The sequence below is a fragment of the Salmo trutta genome, chromosome 5, assembly GCF_901001165.1.
Source record: "Salmo trutta chromosome 5, fSalTru1.1, whole genome shotgun sequence".
Lineage (NCBI taxonomy): Eukaryota > Metazoa > Chordata > Actinopteri > Salmoniformes > Salmonidae > Salmo > Salmo trutta.
In genome coordinates this window covers 19,688,009-19,708,156 of record NC_042961.1, presented here as the reverse complement: position 1 = coordinate 19,708,156, position 20,148 = coordinate 19,688,009, and the positions used below count along the sequence as shown (strand labels likewise).

Sequence of the window (20,148 nt, the reverse complement as noted above, 5' to 3'; positions counted from 1 at the left end):
AAACAGAAAGCTGGAAAAACAAAACCTTGAATTTATTTTAAGATAATGTGGGCTTTTTACTTCATTTCTGTTTTTAATAAAGTCCATAATTTGAAGAACAAACATTGTGGCAATTCATATCTTGCAGTAAAACTGTAAATAAGACTTTAATCTCAAGAGAAGACCGTTTTATTGTTCTCTTACTTGTGCCTTTGACTTTTTCCACATTTTCTTCTTACAGCACTTGTCAAACTCATTCCATGGAGGGCCGAGTGTCTACGGATTTTCACTCCTCCCTTGTACTTGAGTGATGAATGAAGGTCACTAATTGGTAAAGAACTCCCCTCACCTCGTTGTCTAGGCCTTAATTGAAAGGGAATACCAAAAACCCGCAGACACTAGGCTCTCCATGGAATGAGTTTGACACCCCTGTGGTACAGCCTGAATTAAAAATAGATTAACCCTCTCGAGTAAATTTCTGCGACCACGTGGAAATGTAATTAGCGTAATAACATTTCCACATAAATATCTGTCTGTTTAAGCTTGATGTTTTTTTTGCATTTGATGCGTCTCAATCCACCGCATCTGAGGTGACAGGTGGCAGAGCTACAGCTGTGTTTGTCAGACCACGAGACACCCCGAAAATCAGTCTTCTCATGAAAACGTCTGTAGCATCCAAACTATTATGACCATAGATAACAGGTACAGCCAACTAGTGCAAAAATAATTGTGATATTGTCAAAACGATGCAATATTTTGTCAAAAATAATATCCCAATATTTTACTTTATCGATTCACTTCGACCGAGAGACTGAAACGGCTATCTCAAGGCCAGCAGACTGTTAAATAGCCATCACTAGCACAGAGGTTGCAGCCTACACACAGGCCACTTTAATAAATGGATCACTAGTCACTAAAATGTTTACATATCTTGCATTACTCATCTCATATGTGTATATGTACTATCTAATGTATCCCTGTCTATGCCTCCCTGACATTGCTCGTCCATATATTTATATATTCTTAATTCCATTCTTTTACTTAAGTGTGTGTGTGTGTGTGTGTGTGTGTTGGGTATTTGTTGTGAAATTGTTAGATATTACTTCTTAGATATTGCTACACTGTCGGAACTAGAAGCACAAGCATTTCGCTACATCCGCAATAACATCTGCTAAACATATGTATGTGACCAATAAAATGTGATTTTTGATTTGAACAGCAGTAAGATGATCCTTCATCCGCTTTATTAAGCTGGTGGCTGATCACAGTGTTGGTTGTAGCGCTTTGAAGGGGGCGACGCGTGTGTGTGTGACGTGTCATCTTGTGTGCTTTGGTTGGATGTGGGTATAGCTAATTATGGTCCAGCGGTAATGATGGTCATCAGTAATGTGTAATACATATGTAAAGCTGTGTACTGGTGTGTTATTTATCTTTGATGGCGGTAGCAGCAGATAGCAGTGCATTATGTATCCTCCCAGCAGATTCCGCTCCATCGTGGGCGACGTGCGTTTGACGTGATGCTTTTATGAAGTAGTAGTTTTTGCTGGAGCAGATGAGGTTTAGTAGCAGGCTACAGCATACCTACTGCCTTCCATTGCACTTAGGACCCCCCCCATCCTCCACCACCAATACCCTACCTCCAACTGTGAGCTCTCTCCTTCCTTCCCCTAACAGAGTCCCCAGAGCCCCCTAACCCTGGCTGTCTCATAACTAGCTCTGAAATTGACACCTTTCCAATATTCTTTATTATCACTGATGGTTGACAAGGACTGGATAGGATTTATCCATATTTCTTCAACCTATCATGTCCTGCCATGGAAGCCAGTTAAAATGATTGAAAAACAGCTTCTGTGGGTCTGGATAGATCAGGACAACCTGCTCTTGGAACAAACTGCACACTACATAGCAAACAGAAAATCACCAGGGAGCAAAAGAGAGGGAGATGTTGACTCAGGTTGTTGTCTAGGCAAGCAGAGGTCAGGGCTCCTCTCTAGCATCATATCTTCATGTGATGCTGTTAAACCTGCTTTTCTGTCTTTGTCTCTCATCTCTCTTCTTCTCTGGCTCTGTCGTCCTTGACAACCCTGGGGCTTGCCTTTTCAAACTAGGCTACTGTTAAACACTTTCTTTCATTTAAATAGAAGATACTGCCTTGTATTTGAGAGCTCACTCCCTCGCTGAGGTGGGCAGCTCATATTAATGTAGGTGAGAGTAGCAGGGTGAGAGTAGTTGGTGAGAGTAGCATTTGTGTGGCTGTGAGTTGGATCCTTTAATGAATCCTGTCTCTCTCGTTCTCTCCTCTCTGCAGGCCCTCGTCTTGCGTCAGACTGCTGCACACGCTGAGGTAAGGTGCTCATCAAAGACCAACTGTGTGTGTGTGTGTGTACCCTCCTTTGTCTATGTGTGATTTCATACAGTGTATACGTTCACGCAACCCATGTGTGAATTAGCGAATGTGTAGGTGTCTGGTTTTATGATTGGTGCACCTGTGGACCCGGCTCACATTGACTGAATTAGGGATGGGCATTTGAAGTAATTTCACTATTCGAATAGTAATTATTATTCTACAATTTTTTTTGTAGCTTTGTTTAAACTTGAGACGCTTGCTGCGCAGCCTGCTTGACTCGGTGCCCTGTCCGACTCTGTGCGTGCTGCAGAAGGGTAGTAGTGGTTAGGGGCCGGTGTCAAGGGAGAGCGAGGAAAAACTAGCTACTGACTTGCGCTAGTTAGACAAACTTGTGAATGCCATAGATAACCTATCATCCCATCTGGCTGTGCCTGTCTTTCACTGCATCAACTCTGTAAAGACGTGCTCGGCCCTCCGTTTCCTGTAGTCCACGATCAGCTCCTTTGTCTTGCTGACGTTGAGGGAAACGTTGTTGTCCTGGCACCACACTGCCAGGTCTCTGAACTCCTACCAATAGGCTGTCTTGTCGTCGGTGATCAGGCCAACCACCATCGTGTTGTCAGCAAACGTAACAATGGTGTTGGCTACGCAGTTGTGTGTGAATGGGGAATACAGGAGGGGACTAACCACGCACGTGGTGGATGTGTTTCCACCCTCACCACCTGGGGGCGGGCCCGATTTTATTATTTTTATTAGTATAATTTGTATTTTTTTTTATATATACATTTTTTGGGATAGTGCTCATGTAAGAGCTGTTTGAAAAGACTGCTTAATCTCTGCCGTTTTGGTGGGATGGAGTTTTGGCCTGCCATCACCAGGTGGTAAATTAGTTAACCTTTCTGGGAAGGGGGTTCTGCTAGCGGAACACCTAACCTACAGCCAGTGAAATTGCAAGGCGCCAAACTCAAACAACAGAAATCTCATAATTAAAATTCCTCAAACATACAAGTATTATACACCATTTTATAGATAACTTCTTGTTAATCCAACCACAGTGTCCGATTTCAAAAAGGCTTTACGGCGAAAGCACACCATGCGATTATGTTAGGACAGCACCTAGCCACAAAAAACCATATACATTTTCCAGCCAAGGAGAGGTGTCACAAAAGTCAGAAATAGCGTTAAAATTAATCACTAACCTTTGATCTTCATCTGGTGGCACTTCCAGGACTCCATGTTACACAATAAATGTTTGTTTTGTTCAATAAAGTTCATCTTTATGTCCAAAAACCTCATTTTAAAATTGGCGCGTCATGTTCAGAAATGCATTGTCTCAAACAAACATCCGGTGAAAATGCAGAGAGCCACATCAAATTACAGAAATACTCATCATAAACATTGATGAAAGATACAAGTGTTACACATAGGATTATAGATACACTTCTTGTTAATCCAGCCGCTGTGTCCGATTTTCAAAAAGGCTTTACGGCGAAAGCACACCATGCAATTATGTTAGGTCAGCGCCTAGCCACAAAAACCATACAGCCATTTTCCAACCAAGGAGAGGTGTCACAAAAGTCAGAAATAGCATTAAAATTAATCACTTACCTTTGATCTTCATCTGATGGCCCTCCCAGGTCTCCATGTTAGACAATAAATGTTTGATAAAGTTCATCTTTATGTCCAAATACCTCTTTTTTTTGCGCGCTTAGTCCAGTAATCCAAATGCACAAAGCGCGGGCACAAAGTCTAGACGAAAAGTAAAAAAAGTTCCATTAGAGTTCGTAGAAAAATGTCAAACGATGTTTCTAATCAATCCTTAGGGTGTTTTTATCATAAATATTCAATGTTTAAACCGGACGATACTGTTTTCATTAGAAAGGAAAGGGAACACAGCCACGGGCGATAAACAACTCATGGCTTTCAGCTGAGCCACCTGCTTTGAGTGGTCTTATTCTCTCCCCTTTCAAAATAGAAGCCTGAAACAACTTTCTAAAGATTGTTGACATCTAGTGGAAGCCTTAGGAAGTGCAATCTGACTCCACAGACACTGGATATTTGATAGGCATTCACTTGAAAACTACGAACCTCAGAATTCCCACTTCCTGGTTGGATTTTTCTCAGGTTTTCGCCTGCCATATGAGTTCTGTTATACTCGCAGACATTATTTTAACAGTTTTGGAAACTTCAGTGTTTTCTATCCAAATCTACTAATTATATGCATATTCTAGCTTCTGGGCCTGAGTAACAGGCAATTTACTCTAGGCAGACTTTTCATCCAAACTTCCCAATGCTGCCCCCTATCCTTAAAGAGTTTTAATATACTAAATAAAGAGGGTTCCAAACCTCTCTGCCAATAACAGCAAATTTTCTCTTCCCCTTTCCCACTCAGATCACTGACAGTCCTAGCAAAATTCTTAGTTGACAAATTGCTCTTTGCTAAGGGATGGATCAAAATTTACAGAATGGGTACCTGGAGGGAAATGGGAGAGGGTCATGCTCTTTCAATTTCAGTCAAGGGGAGTTAAAAAAAATATATCTTTTTTTTGTAATCTAGTCCAGGGCAGGGTAATCTAATTGAAATTGTAATATTTTCAGTGTTTTTATAATTGGCTACTTATTAGGCCATATATCGATGTGTGCCCTATGCCGCCCCTGTTCTCTGATTCTCTGCTGGGCGCGCAATATCAAGTGCGCCTGTAGGCTTTTTAGTGTGGTCTCAATCAAATGATCCATAGGCTGTACTCGGAGAATGCTCGGAGAAGCACCGAGCTAAGTTGTATTTCTAAGATAGCTGCTGGGATGGTGTAAATTAAAATTAGGCTGCATTACACACCGCAAAGGATATTCCAACCCTGAGCTCCTGCCTGCTCTGTTCTTGCTGCTTAAAACCTTTTTTTTTTTTGTGCTGCCTAACCAAATCTATGCTGTGCTGTGTAGGCCTACAGTGGCAGTTTAGGAGGGCTTCTTCCGATTAGGCCTAGTCCAAAAAATGATATACCTTGCACGCGGACTACCCTATGTTCTGTTCAGTTTGAGAAGGAGAGCTTGAAGATGAGGACCAGAGGTCAACTTTGAAAGCTTGCTACTGCTAGAGTTGATTTGAATAAAAATTATGTTTCTTACCCATGATGTGTTTGTCAGAGCTATTGACCACACAATAAGCCAGATTTGAGTAACTTCCATTGTGGAGCTGAAACCCGAAGCAGCAGTCGCAGCACAATCGATCAGAAATGTATGCGAGGTTATGCCATAGGCCTACCTTTTTTTTATTAAAGAAAAGCACAAGCCGTTTTAATTTATTTTATTTAACCTTTAACGAGGCAAGTAACTTAAGAACACATTCTTATTTTACAATGACTGCCTACCCCGGCCAAACCCTCCCATAACCCGGACCACGCTGGGCCAATTGTGTGCCGCCCTATGGGACTCCCGATCACGGCCGGCTGTGATACGGCCCGGGATCGAACCAGGGTCTGTAGTGACGCCTCTAGTACTGAGATGCAGTGCCTTAGACCTCTGTGCCACTCAGGAGCCACAAGCCTACCCATTATTAACTTAAGATTTTTTGGAAAATAAAACCTGTTAAATTTTTATAAAGTGATCTACAGTATGACAGCGCTTTGGTCCGTGATGCTTTATACTTAAACAAGCTGTGAAATACCCAGGAAAGACATGATTGATTGCGTATGGGGATATCATTGTTTCGCTTCTTTGAATTTCAGAGGCTGAGCTACAACATATAGCAGAGGAGACAAAACATTTTACTTTGCTTGGGAAGTCATCAAACTCTGTCACTATCAATTGATTAAGCTATTCACTTTCTGTAAAATAGAATGTTTAAACCCATACATCTTTTAGGGAAACACTGTGACCTTCTCTCGTTGGGTTAAGCCATGGAAGAAGAGTAGCCAGCAGTTAAGCTTACATTTTTCTGTGTCGGTAGGCCTGCGGTCTGGGGTGGAAAGGTAGGCCTAACTCTTGAAAGTACCATGCTCCGATTCCTAATGATGTCTCAGATTAAATGATTTGCAAACAGGGACAGTTTCATTGCAAACAAGACACACTGGTACGGCATTGGAGAAATATGATAAGATGAACACAGGCATAACTCTGTCCATTCTTAGCCTGTAATTTCAGTCATTTGTTTTATTAAAAAAGATTCTGCTAATATGTAAACTGACATTGAATTGGATACATTTTTTATAAAAGGCTTTTTTTCTTGGACCAGCAAATATCATGATAGGTTTATGCAATGCTTTTACTATAAAGGTCTTTCCACCCCTACTCTTGTCCACGGTCTGTGAACCCAGAATGTTCTGGCTCGCAGCCCTGTGCGCTATCAAAGTTCCTACGTTGCCATGTAATGCTTACAGGAAGAACACTTTTCTGAAACGGCATATCAAAGGTTCTGGTCTGTCAACTTTCCAAATGTCATCAAAACAAAGTACGCTAGACAAGGTGATCTTTTTGTGTCAAATTTTATTATGTGACAAATGGTGGTGGAAACCATTATTGATTTATAATAACCATCATATCGAAATAAACGTGATGACATGTTGTGTGATCCTCCCACTACGACTCGGGAAAACGTGCAGTTTGTTAGGCTACAGATGAAATACGTTATGATGATCTTCACTGGGTGGTGAAAGTGCACGGTGATGAGCTTGATGCAACTTTCCAATAAATATCGAGGGTCTTATGCTGGTGACATGATGATTGATGATGGGCTGCCGTTTGTCCATAATAATTTCATAATGTAGGCTATACCTGCACTGTATCTGTGAGCTGTTGGCTAGAGTGTGCATGCCAATACCGGACTGGGCACATTCTCTATATAATGCAAACATTCTTTGGACAAAACCATCAGTAGAGATGAAAATGCGCTGAAACCCCATTTAACATTTAACTTTTTTTATGTGCACTACGTGATCACGCACAGACTTATCTGCAACAAGTCAATTTAATAGAAAATCTTTGGTAGAAAATTAGCATATTTAATTTACGCAGAACATTTTTTTGCGTAAAACTCTGTCGCCAATTGGATGGAAACCTAGCTAGTAAGGTACTTAATCTTTACCGAGAAATGATTTGATATTGAGATTAAAACAGCTGTATTGTACAATTTTTTTTTTTTAAAGATTCTCCTTGTACACCCTTGCTCGATGTTGTTGTGTAACAAAGGTCACACATTTCATGTCTCAGTGTTACCTTTGGTTTCTCTCCAGCTGTCTTTTTCTCTATTCTCCTTGTATTTCTTCCTTCCTTTCTTCCTAGCGATGAATGATTCATTTAAATCCTCCAGGTAAGGGCTCATTTTGCTGCTCCTGCCCTGGGTCTCCTCCTCCCACCTGTTCAGATCACAGTACCCAGCCTAGAGGCCCCTTTCTCTGGCCCTGGAAACCCAGGAGCTCTGCCTCTTTACCACCCACTCAACCACCCACCTACGGCTGACAGTTCTGGTGCTCACTCCCCTCCCCCCACCGCTCGCTCTCTCTCGCTCTCCCCCTTTCTCTCTCTCTCTGCCTGCCGGTGGCGGGGGTGGTGTACTAATGTGCTTCTATAATTCACTGTTAGTTTGGGCAAGGCATGTTCACCCAGCACCTCCACCCCCGAGCGCCCCCAGTGATGCATCTGTGAGCGATTCTCCAATGAAAAATAAATGAAATCGGAGGGGTAAAGGAAAGGGGGGGAGAGAACAACAGGAAAACGGATTAATTATATTTATTCTGGTGAACTGTGCAGTGAGCAGCAGGCCAACCTGTGTGTTTATGTGTATGCGCGCAAGATTGTGTGCTAGCGAGTGCCTATCATAAGTATTCACCTCCCTTGGATTCCTTCACATTTTTATTGTTACAAAGTATGATTTAAAATGGATGACATTTTTTTGCAACGATCTACACAAAATACTCTGTCAAAGTGGAAGACAAAAAAAAGATGTATAGTACAAATCTAATATACCTTAAATAAGTATTCACCCCCTGAGTCAATACACCTTGGGCAATGATCTTCAAGCTCTGTCAAGGTGTTGGGGATCATGGCTAGATAGCAAGACTTTAAAATGGCTATTACATTTTCAAGACGATTTTAAGTAAAAACAGGAGCTTGGCCACTTAACGTTCACGGTCTTCTTGGTAAGCAACTCCAGTGTAGATTTGGCCTTGTGTTGTAGGTTATTGTCTTGCTTAACGCTGAATTCATCTCCCAGTGTCTGGTGTAAAGCAGTCTGAACCAGGTTTTCCTCTAGGATTTAGCCTGTGCTTAGCTCTATCCTATTTCTTTTTATCCTGAAAAACTCCCCAGTCTTTGCCGATGTCAAGCAAGCCCACACCATGATTCAGCCACCACCATGCTTGAAAATAAGGAAGCAGTTACTCAGTGATGTGATGTTGGATTAGCCCCAAACTTTAAGGCTTTGCATTTAGGCCAAAAAGTGTATACCTTTGCCATGAATTTTTTCCTTCACTATAACTTTAGTGCCTTGTTGCATACAGGATGCATGTTTAGGAATATCCTGATGTATTTTTTTTGTTCTTCTTCTTTACTCTGTAATTTAGGTCATTATTGTGGAGTCACTACGCTGTTGTTGATCCATCCTCAGTTTTCTCCCATCACAGCCATTGAACTTGTTTTAATATCACCAATGGCCTCCTGGTGACATCGCTAAGCAGTTTCCTTCATGCCTTGCAGCTCAGTTCAGAAGGACGACTATTTTTGTTGTCTGGGTGGTTTAATACATCACCCACAGGATAATTATTAACTTGACCATGCTGGAAGATATATTCAATGTCTGGTAGATGGGTTACAATAACACAATCTCTGCCCTTTTTAAGAGGGTTTTTCCAAAAGCTCCCTGGTCTTTGTAGTTGAATCTGCTTGAAATTCAATACTTGACTGAGAGGCCTTAGATGTTGTTTGCATGGAGGAAAGAGAAAAGGGTAATCATAAGAAATGTCAGCCCCATTAAGTCCATGTAGCCTGTTATGTGATTTGTTAAGCCAAATGTTACTCCTGAACTAATTTAGGCTTGCCTAAACAAAGGGGTGAATACTTACGCAGCTATATTTTAGTTATTTAATTTGTCAAAAGATGTCATTTTCTTTTCACTTTGACATGGAGTATTTTGTGTAGATCAATGACCAAAAAATAACAATTCACATCTATTTCATCCCACTTTGTAACGCAACAAAGTGTGAAAACATGAGGGTGAATACTTCTGATACCCTGTGTGTGTGTGTTCTCAGTCTGGTCCATCACATCCTAGTGGTTATCATCTGCAGAGCCCTGTAAGCATGGTTTGTGTGACAGAGTGCAGGGTGGGGTGAGGATGCGGAGGCTGGATGGAGAAGGTAATTGAGGAGCTGAAAATGGATTTCTGTAACACAAGCTGTTATACATTTGAATGCATTTTGATCCCCATGCTCAGTCACAGACTGAAGGGTGACCTCCAGCTCTCCATCTCTCTTTTCCTGCTCCTTCTCCCTCTCTCGCTCCATCTCTCTCTCTGGGTGCTGCCTTCCCTGTTTACTCTAGCCCTCGGCACTATAAGGGGGGCTTCACACCTGCCACTACCCTCTGCATACTAATGACAGGCTCAATACGAGAGGGAGATGTGTGTACACACTCACTCACAAACATGCTCATACACAATCACTTTCATTCCATACTCGCCGTATTGCCAATTAGAAAGACTGCAAGACTTAAAGAGATGTACAGTACAGCCACACACTCGCTCATTGTCACACCTGCATATATGCACACATGCAATCTGTGTGCACACAATGTCTTTCTGCCATCTACACTGTCTGGCATATACACAGTGGTTTAGTGCACACGCATGAACCCACACAACTCCCTCTTTTTCTCTCCTGTCTTACTGTCTCCCTACCTTCCTGTCTGTCTCTCTCCCTCTTCTGTCTCTCCCTACCCTCTTCTGTTCTCCCTATTGTTTCCATATGGTTGGGTGCTAATAAGCCTGGTGGCTAAGCTGGTGTCGTCCTTGAGCCGCGAGGCGGGTCATGTCCATCTGTCCCAGACTGCTAATTAGCTAACGGGATTGGCCATTCCCTGGACAGCACCCTGATCACAGTACCTCAGGGCCCAGGCCTGCCCTGAGCACCCATCACCCCCATTGATCCCCATTGATCACTCACACCTGGGGAGCACTAAGCCCGGCCCAGGCTTCCTCTTGCTACATTATAGTGCTCTTCTCAGAATCAGTCCACAGGGTGATGAAGTGTGGGGGAGGAAGGGAGGCTGCAGCTGCTGGACAGATGGGATAGCTGATGATACATCTGTGACAGGGGGAGGAGGAAGGTGAAGGGTGGAGTGAATGAAACGGAGTGTGTTTGTGAGAGAGCGTGAATGTGTTTAGGACTTGAGTGTGTTTTGTCTTTTGGGGGTGTATGGTTTGTAGATAAGATAAAAGGCGGGGTAGAGGAAGGATGTGTCAAGTTTTATTGAGTCTGGTATTTGAGAATTAGCCTAAGTGGCTAATTAGCACTGTGTTATGGCTGCAGTTATGTAATGTGTTATGATATCATACTAATATAGCTAATGGCAAATGTCATGTCTCACCATCTCTTACGCAGCTCACACGGTCTGTTTCCCTGCAGACCCCTACTCCACTGAGGCCTGGCTGTGTCTCGGCTCATTCTAAGTTATTTAAAGGATGCCTCTGCTTCCCCCAGTCTCTCAGCTCTAACTCACCCGTCTCTCAGATACTCTGGCTGATGAAGTGCGATTTCTTTTTAGATTTTTTTTTTTAAAGGAGGCTTGGGTCAGAATCCGAATGAAACTACTTCCCCTCCGGTGTTTTCTCTTCTTCTCCTGTACGAATGTACGAAGTGCTCCCTGCGTCAAAACATTTCTACCCCTGCCCTTCCTGAGCAGATGTTTGCTGAATTAATCTCCCCGCATTCCGTGATTAATTGGCCGAGTTAAATGGGAGGTGTGTTCCGTGTAATGGATTTTCTGTATGCTGTCCAAAGTGCCGGCAAGAGAAACCGGGAAAGAGAGAAAGGTAAACAGGAGGGAGAAAGCCAAACTAGCTGTAAGCGACAGTCCGCCCGTCAGTCTCTCAGGATTGGAGCCGTGCTGCTGCCTGCCACTAACTGCACAACCTGACATTGCCCCAGGGGCTTCATTTGGCCTGCTGCTGCAGATGTGATGTCATAGCTGGAGCCCCATTGTATAGGTGGGGAATTTGAGTAGTTGATATGGTGTGTTTGAGATTTGGGTGAAGCAACACTGAGCCAACTGGTGTTGGACTGACGTGCACACACTTAGTCCTCAGAGAGGAGAGCTGGGACTCACACACACACACTATACAGTGGGTGGGTGTGTGTGTGTGTGTGTGTGTGTGTGTGTGTGTTTTGAAACAGTAAACAGGTGTGGCCATTTGGCTGTGTGTGTATTAGGTGTTGGTGTGTCTTAGAGAGCGCGTTAGTGACTGCCAGGCAGGGGATAATTAGCCAGATCGCTGTGTGTGCAGCTAGGAGGAATACTAACAGCCAGCGTGCTAGGCGAGTGGTCACTGATGGATGGGGCCTAACGGACAGCCGGGGCCAGAGCCGGCGGTCTGGAGGAGTAACCTCGTCCTCACAGCGCATTTATATCACTTTCACCACCTCTGCAGGGGCTATGGCCTGCTTCATAAGTAGGCACCACAGGATACACATCCCCAGCCCTCCCTGTCATTGTATGTGAGGAAGTAGTATTTAATTGCTTTGCTGAGGAATTCAGAGCAACCAAGAGAGAAGGAAGCGAAAGGAAGGAAGAGTGAGAGAGCGCGGATATGAAGTATGATTTACCCCTCTCAGGGCTGTTGCAGTGCAGATGCCCTTGTCTAGGACGTGGTGGCTGCCTTCAAACAGCCTTTCTCTTCCTCCCTCCGTATCTCCCTTTATTTCTCTCTCTACCTCCTCCTCTCTCTCGGGGGTCAAGGCCGTGTACAGGGCGTCACCGTGGGCCAGACGCTCTCTCAGCTGTCAGTAGACATGCTGGCAGAGACACAGGCAGGCCAGGGAGGAGGCTGCGGTCACTGGGCTAAATGAGAGGAGGGAGGCCAATCTGTCCACATCACTTAATAACTCGGAGCATGCGCAAAACAGCTGGCAGGCATAGTCACGGTAATTTTCAACCTCTCCCAGTCTGTAATCCCCCCCATGTTTTAAGATGACCACCATCATTCCTGTCCCCAAGAACTCTTAGGCTTCATGCCACAATGACAACCACCCTGTAGCATTCACATCTGTAATCATGAAGTGCTTTGAGAGGCTTGTTATGGCACACATTAACGCCACCATCCCAGCCACCCTAGACCTACTCCAATTAGCATACCGCCCCAACAGATCCCTAGATGACGCAATTTAAATTGCTCTCCACACTGCCCTCACCCACCTAGATAAGAGGAATAACTATGTGAGAATGGTGTTCATTGACTACAGCTCAGCGTTCAACACCATAGTCCCCTCCAAGCTAGGGACCTGGGACTGAACCCCTCCCTCTGCAACTGGATTCTGAACTTCCTGACGGGCCGGACCCAGGTAGTGAGGGTAGGCGACATCACCTCAGCCACACTGACCCTCAACACAAGGGCCCCACAGGGGTGTGTGCTTAGTCCCCTCCTGTACTCCCTGTTCACCCACGACTGCGTGGCCATGCACAACTCCAACGCCATCATCACTGACGACCGGTGACGATGAGTCAACCTACAGGGAGGAGGTCAGTGACCTGGCAGTGTGGTGCCAGAACAACAGCGTCTCCCTCAACGTCAGTAAAACCAAGGAGCTGATCGTTGACTACGGGTGGGGAGGGGCGAGCACGCCCCTAACCACATCGACGGGGCTTCAGTGGAGCAGGTTAAGAGCTTCAAGTTCCTCGGTGTCCAAATCACTAAGAACTTAAAATGGTCCGAACGCGCACACAGTCGTGAAGAAGGTGCGACAGAGCCTCTTCCCCCCTCAGGAAGTTGAAAAAGTTTTGTATCGGCCCTCAAAGTTCTACAGCTGTACCGTTGAGGTTATTTTGACTGGCTGCATTGCTGCCTGGTATGGGAATAACACCACCCTCAATCGCATTGCGCTACAGAGGGTGGTGCGGACAGCCAGTACATCACTGGGTCCGAGCTCCCTGCCATCCATGACATCTATATCAGGCAGTGTGGTAGGAAGGCCCGGAAGATAGTTAAGACTCTAACCACCCAAGCCATAGACTATTCTCTCTGCTTCCGCACTGCAAGCGGTACTGGTGCATCTAGTCTGGCACCATCAGGCTCTTGAACAGCTTCTATTCCCAAGCAATAAGACTGATAAATAGCTACATGGACTATCTGAGTTAAACTTGTATCGTATCACACACACACACACACACACAATATGCACATACATTTATTCTGACTCTACACACCTTACCCACTGACATACAAGCTGCTGCTGTTCTGTTTATCTTATATCCTGATGCCTAGTCACCTTACCCCTATACATATCTAACTCCAACATCCCTGCACATTGTAAATATGGTATTGAAACTGACCCTGTATATAGTAATGCTTACTTATTGTGTTCTTCATATTTCTGCTTATTTCTTGTTTTTTTCTCATCTATTATTACATTTTAATTGGTTATTGCGTTGTTGGGTTTTGAGTTTGCATGAAAGGCATTTCACTGTACTTGTGCAAGTGACATTAAAACTTGAAATTGAACTAAGTCTCTGTTATTGGTTGTCCAAGAGTATTCTGTTATTTCAACCAATCAACTGGTAGACATGTTAAAACGCTTATTTTTCCATATATAGAAACATTCGGTGTTTTAATCAAATCAACTATATTCACTGAGCTTGTCTGATGCTTTTAAGCATACGGTTTGATTAAATAATTAAGACACACAAATGACTAGAGGGAGTCCGACCAGCAATTGATTTGATTGTGCCGGGCCGTGTAAGTAAATAAAAAAAGACAGTCGCTGTGTGACTAGCACCTGTATTCTCTCTCTCCTCCCTGCTGCAGCGACCACCACAGAACGTCAATGGTTATCGTGCTGTCCGTGTTGCTGAAGCTGCAACATAATTACAGCCATTTCTGACTGAAAAGTTCAGTCACCGAAATCCCTCATTTGTTTAGGAAAAACATTCCTTCAACCCTTGCTCTTTACATGACACGTATGCATCGCATGCACGTGACCAGTAGGGCCTGACCTATAGCATAATCACATCCAATAAATTGGTTATAACAAACTCAACACTGGAACAGCAAAATGGATGCAGAGGTCGTGACAAACTCAACAGGGGAATGTTAACAGGTTGCTCATGAGGTAAAGGGGAAGTCAGATGTGTGGAATAAATTTGACTAGTTATGGGGGGGGAATAAGGAACAAGCGCTGTGTGAATATGTGTGCCAAACAGGTGCTGTATAGATTACAATATTTTTCTGACCGTTCTGGAGAAATGTAAACAACACCGAATACATTATAAGCGTACCAGGGAGGTCTGATGTGACGTTTATTTTGCTAAGCCTTTATTACAGCAAAGACTAAAAACCAGTCACATTCATTAGTGAATACAGTTTCCAAATTGGAACGGTTTATTTTTTTTAAGCTAATTATTCAAGGCTCACTTTTATTTTAAATGCTGTGTGATGACATGAATGAATGAATGAATGAAGGATTGATTGATACAGTAGCCTATATACAGTACTATATACAGTACTTAATTTGTAAATCGGGAGGTGCCGGAGCAAAAATGTGAGCGCGAGAGGGTGGTGACCAAGGGAGGTGTGTTAGGTTAGCTACTGAAGAGGCAACGTTTGTTGTTACATTGCAAAGAGTGACAATTATTTGTAATGCCATGAGAGGTACCAATAGGTCTCGGAATTAAACAGTTCAAAAAGGAGAGGTGCACTGTCCTATATACTGTATTGAAATATAGGCCTAAGTAAGTTAAGGTATTAAGATGGATATGCTCTTAGGCCTACAGCTCAATGGTGGTTATACAAAGCTGCTATACTAAGCCTACAAATGATAATGACATTACTTACTATAATGATGATCATAATAACAATAATTATTATAAATATAATTTTGGGGACAATTTGGAACAGTGTAAACACTAAATAAATTATAAATAATACCAGTGAGGCTGTTCTAACAGAAAGAAAAAAGTATAAAGCCTTTATTTCAGCAAAGCAAAGATGGAAAGAAAATGGTTTACTTGACACACGTGTGAGTGCATACTCTTGGCATTCGCTCAACCATCTTTATGAGGTAGTCACCTGGAGTGCATTTCAATTAACAGATGTGCCTTGTTAATTTGTGGAATATCTTTCCTTAATCCGTTTGAACCAATCAGTTGTGTTGTGACAAGGTAGGGTTGGTATACAGAAGATAGGGCTATTTGGCAAAAGACCAAGTCCATTTTATGACAAGAACAGCTCAAATAAGCAAAGAGAAACGACAGTCCATTACTTTAAGACATGAATTTCAGTCAATCCGGAAAATTTCAAGAACTTTGAAAGTTTCTTCAAGTGCAGTCGCAAAAACCATCAAGCACTATGATGAAACTAGCTCTCATGAGGACTGCCACAGGGAAGGAAGACCCAGAGTTACCTCTGCTACAGAGGATAACTTCATTAGTTACTAGCCTCAGAATTTGCAGCCCAAATAAATGCTTCACAGAGTTCAGGTAACAGACACATCTCAACATCAATTGTTCAGAAGAGACTACAGGAATCAGGCCTTCATGGTCGAATTGCTACAAAGAAACCACTACTAAAGGACACCAATAAGAAAATACTTGCTTGGGCCAAGAAACACGAGCAATGGACATTAGACCATTTGGAAATCTGTCCTTTGGTCTGATGAGTCTAAATTTGAGATTTTTGGTTCCTACCGCTATGTCTTTGTAAGAAACAGAGTAGGTGAATGGATGATCTCCGCATATGTGGTTCCCACCGTGAAGCATGGAAGAGGAGGTGTGGGGGTGCTTTGCTGGTGATTTATTTAGAATACAAGGCACACTTAAGCAGCATGGTTACTACAGCATTCTGCAGCAATACGCCATTCCATCTGGTTTGCGCTTAGTGGGACTATCATTTGTTTTTCAACAGGACAATGACCCAAAGCACACATCCAAGCTGTGTAAGGGCTATTTGACCAAGAAGGAGAGTGGTGGAGTGCTGCATTAGATGACCTGTTCTCCACAATCACCCGACCTCAACCAAATTGAGATGGTTTGGGATGAGTTGGACCGCAGAGTGAAGGAAAAGCAGCTAATAAGTGCTTAGCATATGTGGGAACTCCTTCAAGACTGTTAGTAAAACATTCTAGGTGAAGCTGGTTGAGAGAATGCCAAGTGTGTGCAAAGCTGTCATCAAGGCAAAGGGTGGCTACTTTGAAGAATCTCAAATATAAAATACATGTTGATTTGTTTAACCTCTCTAGGGGGTGTGGGACGGTAGCGTCCCACCTGGCCAACATCCAGTGAAATTGCAGAGCACGAAATTCAAATAATATTCAATTCAAATATTTAACATTCTTGAAAATGTGTTATACATCAAAATAAAGCTTAACTTCTTGTTAATCCAGCCGCCGTGTCAGATTTCAAAAAGGCTTTACGGCGAAAGCAAACCATACGATTCTGAGGACAGCGCTCAGCACACAAAACACAAAACATTACGTACATTTACCAGCCAAGTAGATTAGTCACGAAAGTCAGAAATAGCAATAAAATGAATCACTTACCTTTGATCTTCGTATGGTTGCAATCACAAGACTCCATGTTACACAATAAATGTTCGTTTTGTTCGATAAAGTCCCTCTTTATATCCAAAAACCTCCATTTTGTTGCCGCGTTTTGTTCAGTAATCCAATGGCTCAAATGCGGTCACGAGGCAGATGAAAATTCCAAATAGTATCCGTAAAGTTCATAGAAACATGTCAAACGATGTTTATAATCAATCCTCAAGTTGTTTTTAGCCTAACTAATCGATAATATTTCAACCGGACTATAGCGTCGTCAATATAAAAGAAAAACAAGAAAGGCGCGCTCTCGGTCGTGCACAGTAACCAGCTCTGAGGACATCCCAGGGTCCACTCACTCAATGTTGTCATTCTCCCTCATTTTTCAGAATAAAAGCCTGAAACAATGTCTAAAGACTGTTCACAACTAGTGGAAGCCATAGGGAACAGTATCTGGGTCCTCTCCCTTTAAATGGTGGATAGGCTTTCACTGGAAAAACAGCCATTTCAATGTAATGGCACTTACTGGATGGATTTTCCTCAGGTTTTCACCTGCCATTTCAGTTCTGTTATACTCAGACATTATTTTAACAGTTTTTTTAGAAACTTTGGAGTGTTTTCTCTCCAAATCTACTAATTATATGTATATCCTTCTGGGCCTGAGTAGCAGGCAGTTTACTTTGGGCACGCTTTTCATCCGGAGGGGAAAATAGTGCCCCGTACTCTAGTGAGGTTAACACATGATTCCATTTGTGTTATTTTAATAGTTTTGATGTCTTCAGTATTTTTTTCTACAATGTAAAATGTTTTAATAATTAAGAAAAACCTTTGAATGAGTAGGTGTGTCCAAACTTTTGACTGGCACTATATGGTTGATTTATAAAGCCAGGCACATTTAACAGTTAGGCTATTTATTATAGACCTAATTAACCTCTCTGGGGTATGTGGGATGCTAGCGTCCCACCTGCGGGACACACTATTCAACAGCCAGTGAAATAGCAGAGCAGCAAATTCAAAACAACAAAAATCTGATAATTCAACTATTATATCCCATTTTAAAGATGCACTTCTCGTTAATCCAACCACATTGCCCGATTTCAAAAAGGCTTTACGGCGAAAGCATAACATTAGATTGTTAGGACAGCACCCAAACAAGAAAAACCACACAGCCATTTTCCAAGCAAAGAGAGGTGTCAGAACCAGAAATACAGCTAAAATTGATCACTAACCTTTGATCATCAGATGGCACTCATAGGACTTCATGTTACACAATACATGTATGTTTTGCTCGATAAAGTTCATATTTATATCCAAAAACCCCATTTTACAGTGGTGTGTAATGTTCAGAAATGTTTTGTCTCCCAAAACTTGATGTGAATGAGCACATCAATTTACAGAAATACTCATGATAAACATTGATAAAATATTCAAGTTAATTAAAGAATTATAGATACACTTCTCCTTAATGCAACCGCTGTGTCAGATTTCAAAAAAGCTTTATGGCGAAAGCAAATTTTGCAATAATCTGAGTACAGCGTTCAGACACGAAACCAAACCCGCCATTTTGTGGCGTCAACAAAACTCAGAAACAATATTATAAATATTCACTTTGATGATCATCAGAATGTACTCCCAGGAATCCCAGGTCCACAATAAATGTTTGTTTTGTTCGATAAAGTCCATTTATGTCCAAATACCTTCTTTTGTTTGCGCGTTCAGTCCACTACTCCAAATGCAGGAAGCGCGCGCAAATGTCACGACGAAAAGTCAAAAAAGTTATATACTGCTCAAAAAAATAAAGGGAACACTTAAACAACACATCCTAGATCTGAATGAAAGAAATAATCTTATTAAATACTTTTTTCTTTACATAGTTGAATGTGCTGACAACAAAATCACACAAACATTATCAATGGAAATCCAATTTATCAACCCATGGAGGTCTGGATTTGGAGTCACACTCAATTAAAGTGGAAAACCACACTACAGGCTGATCCAACTTTGATGTAATGTCTTTAAAACAAGTCAAAATGAGGCTCAGTAGTGTGTGTGGCCTCCACATGCCTGTATGACCTCCCTACAACGCCTGGGCATGCTCCTGATGAGGTGGCGGATGGTCTCCTGAGGGATCTCCTCCCAGACCTGGACTAATGCATCCGCCAACTCCTGGACAGTCTGTGGTGCAACGTGGCGTTGGTGGATGGAGCGAGACATGATGTCCCAGATGTGCTCAATTGGATTCAGGTCTGGGGAACGGGCGGGCCAGTCCATAGCATCAATGCCTTCCTCTTGCAGGAACTGCTGACACACTCCAGCCACAAGAGGTCTAGCATTGTCTTGCATTAGGAGGAACCCAGGGCCAACCGCACCAGCATATGGTCTCACAAGGGGTCTGAGGATCTCGTCTCGGTACCTAATGGCAGTCAGGCTACCTCTGACGAGCACATGGAGGGCTGTGCAGCCCCCCAAAGAAATGCCACCCCACACCATGACTGACCCACCTCCAAACCGTTCATGCTGGAGGATGTTGCAGGCAGCAGAACGTTCTCCACGGTGTCTCCAGACTCTGTCACGTCTGTCACATGCTCAGTGTGAACCTGCTTTCATCTGTGAAGAGCACAGGGCGCCAGTGGCGAATTTGCCAATCTTGGTGTTCTCTGGCAAATGCCAAACGTCCTGCACGGTGTTGGGCTGTAAGCACAACCCCCACCTGTGGACGTCGGGCCCTCATACCACCCTCATGGAGTCTTTCTGACCGTTTGAGCAGACACATGCACATTTGTGGCCTGCTGGAGGTCATTTTGCAGGGCTCTGGCAGTGCTTCTCCTGGTCCTCCTTGCACAAAGGCGGAGGTAGCGGTCCTGCTGCTGGGTTGTTGCCCTCCAACGGCCTCCTCCACGTCTCCTGATGTACTGGCCTGTCTCCTGGTAGCGCCTCCATGCTCTGGACACTACGCTGACAGACACAGCAAACCTTCTTGCCACAGCTCGCATTGATGTGCCATCCTGGATGAGCTGCATTACCTGAGCCACTTGTGTGGGTTGTAGACTCCGTCTCATGCTACCACTAGAGTGAAAGCACCGCCAGCAT

General features: G+C 43.2%; 1 protein-coding gene across 1 annotated transcript in view; it reads left to right on the top strand.

Moving 5' to 3' along the window:
* LOC115193804 (bifunctional heparan sulfate N-deacetylase/N-sulfotransferase 2-like) overlaps positions 1-20,148 on the top strand; it is a 169,403-nt gene that overhangs the window by 61,460 nt on the left and 87,795 nt on the right. Inside the window, exon 2 of the mRNA XM_029752809.1 lies at positions 2,288-2,323. The gene's annotated coding sequence lies outside the window, so the exon portion shown is untranslated. The remainder of the gene's footprint in view (positions 1-2,287; positions 2,324-20,148) is intronic.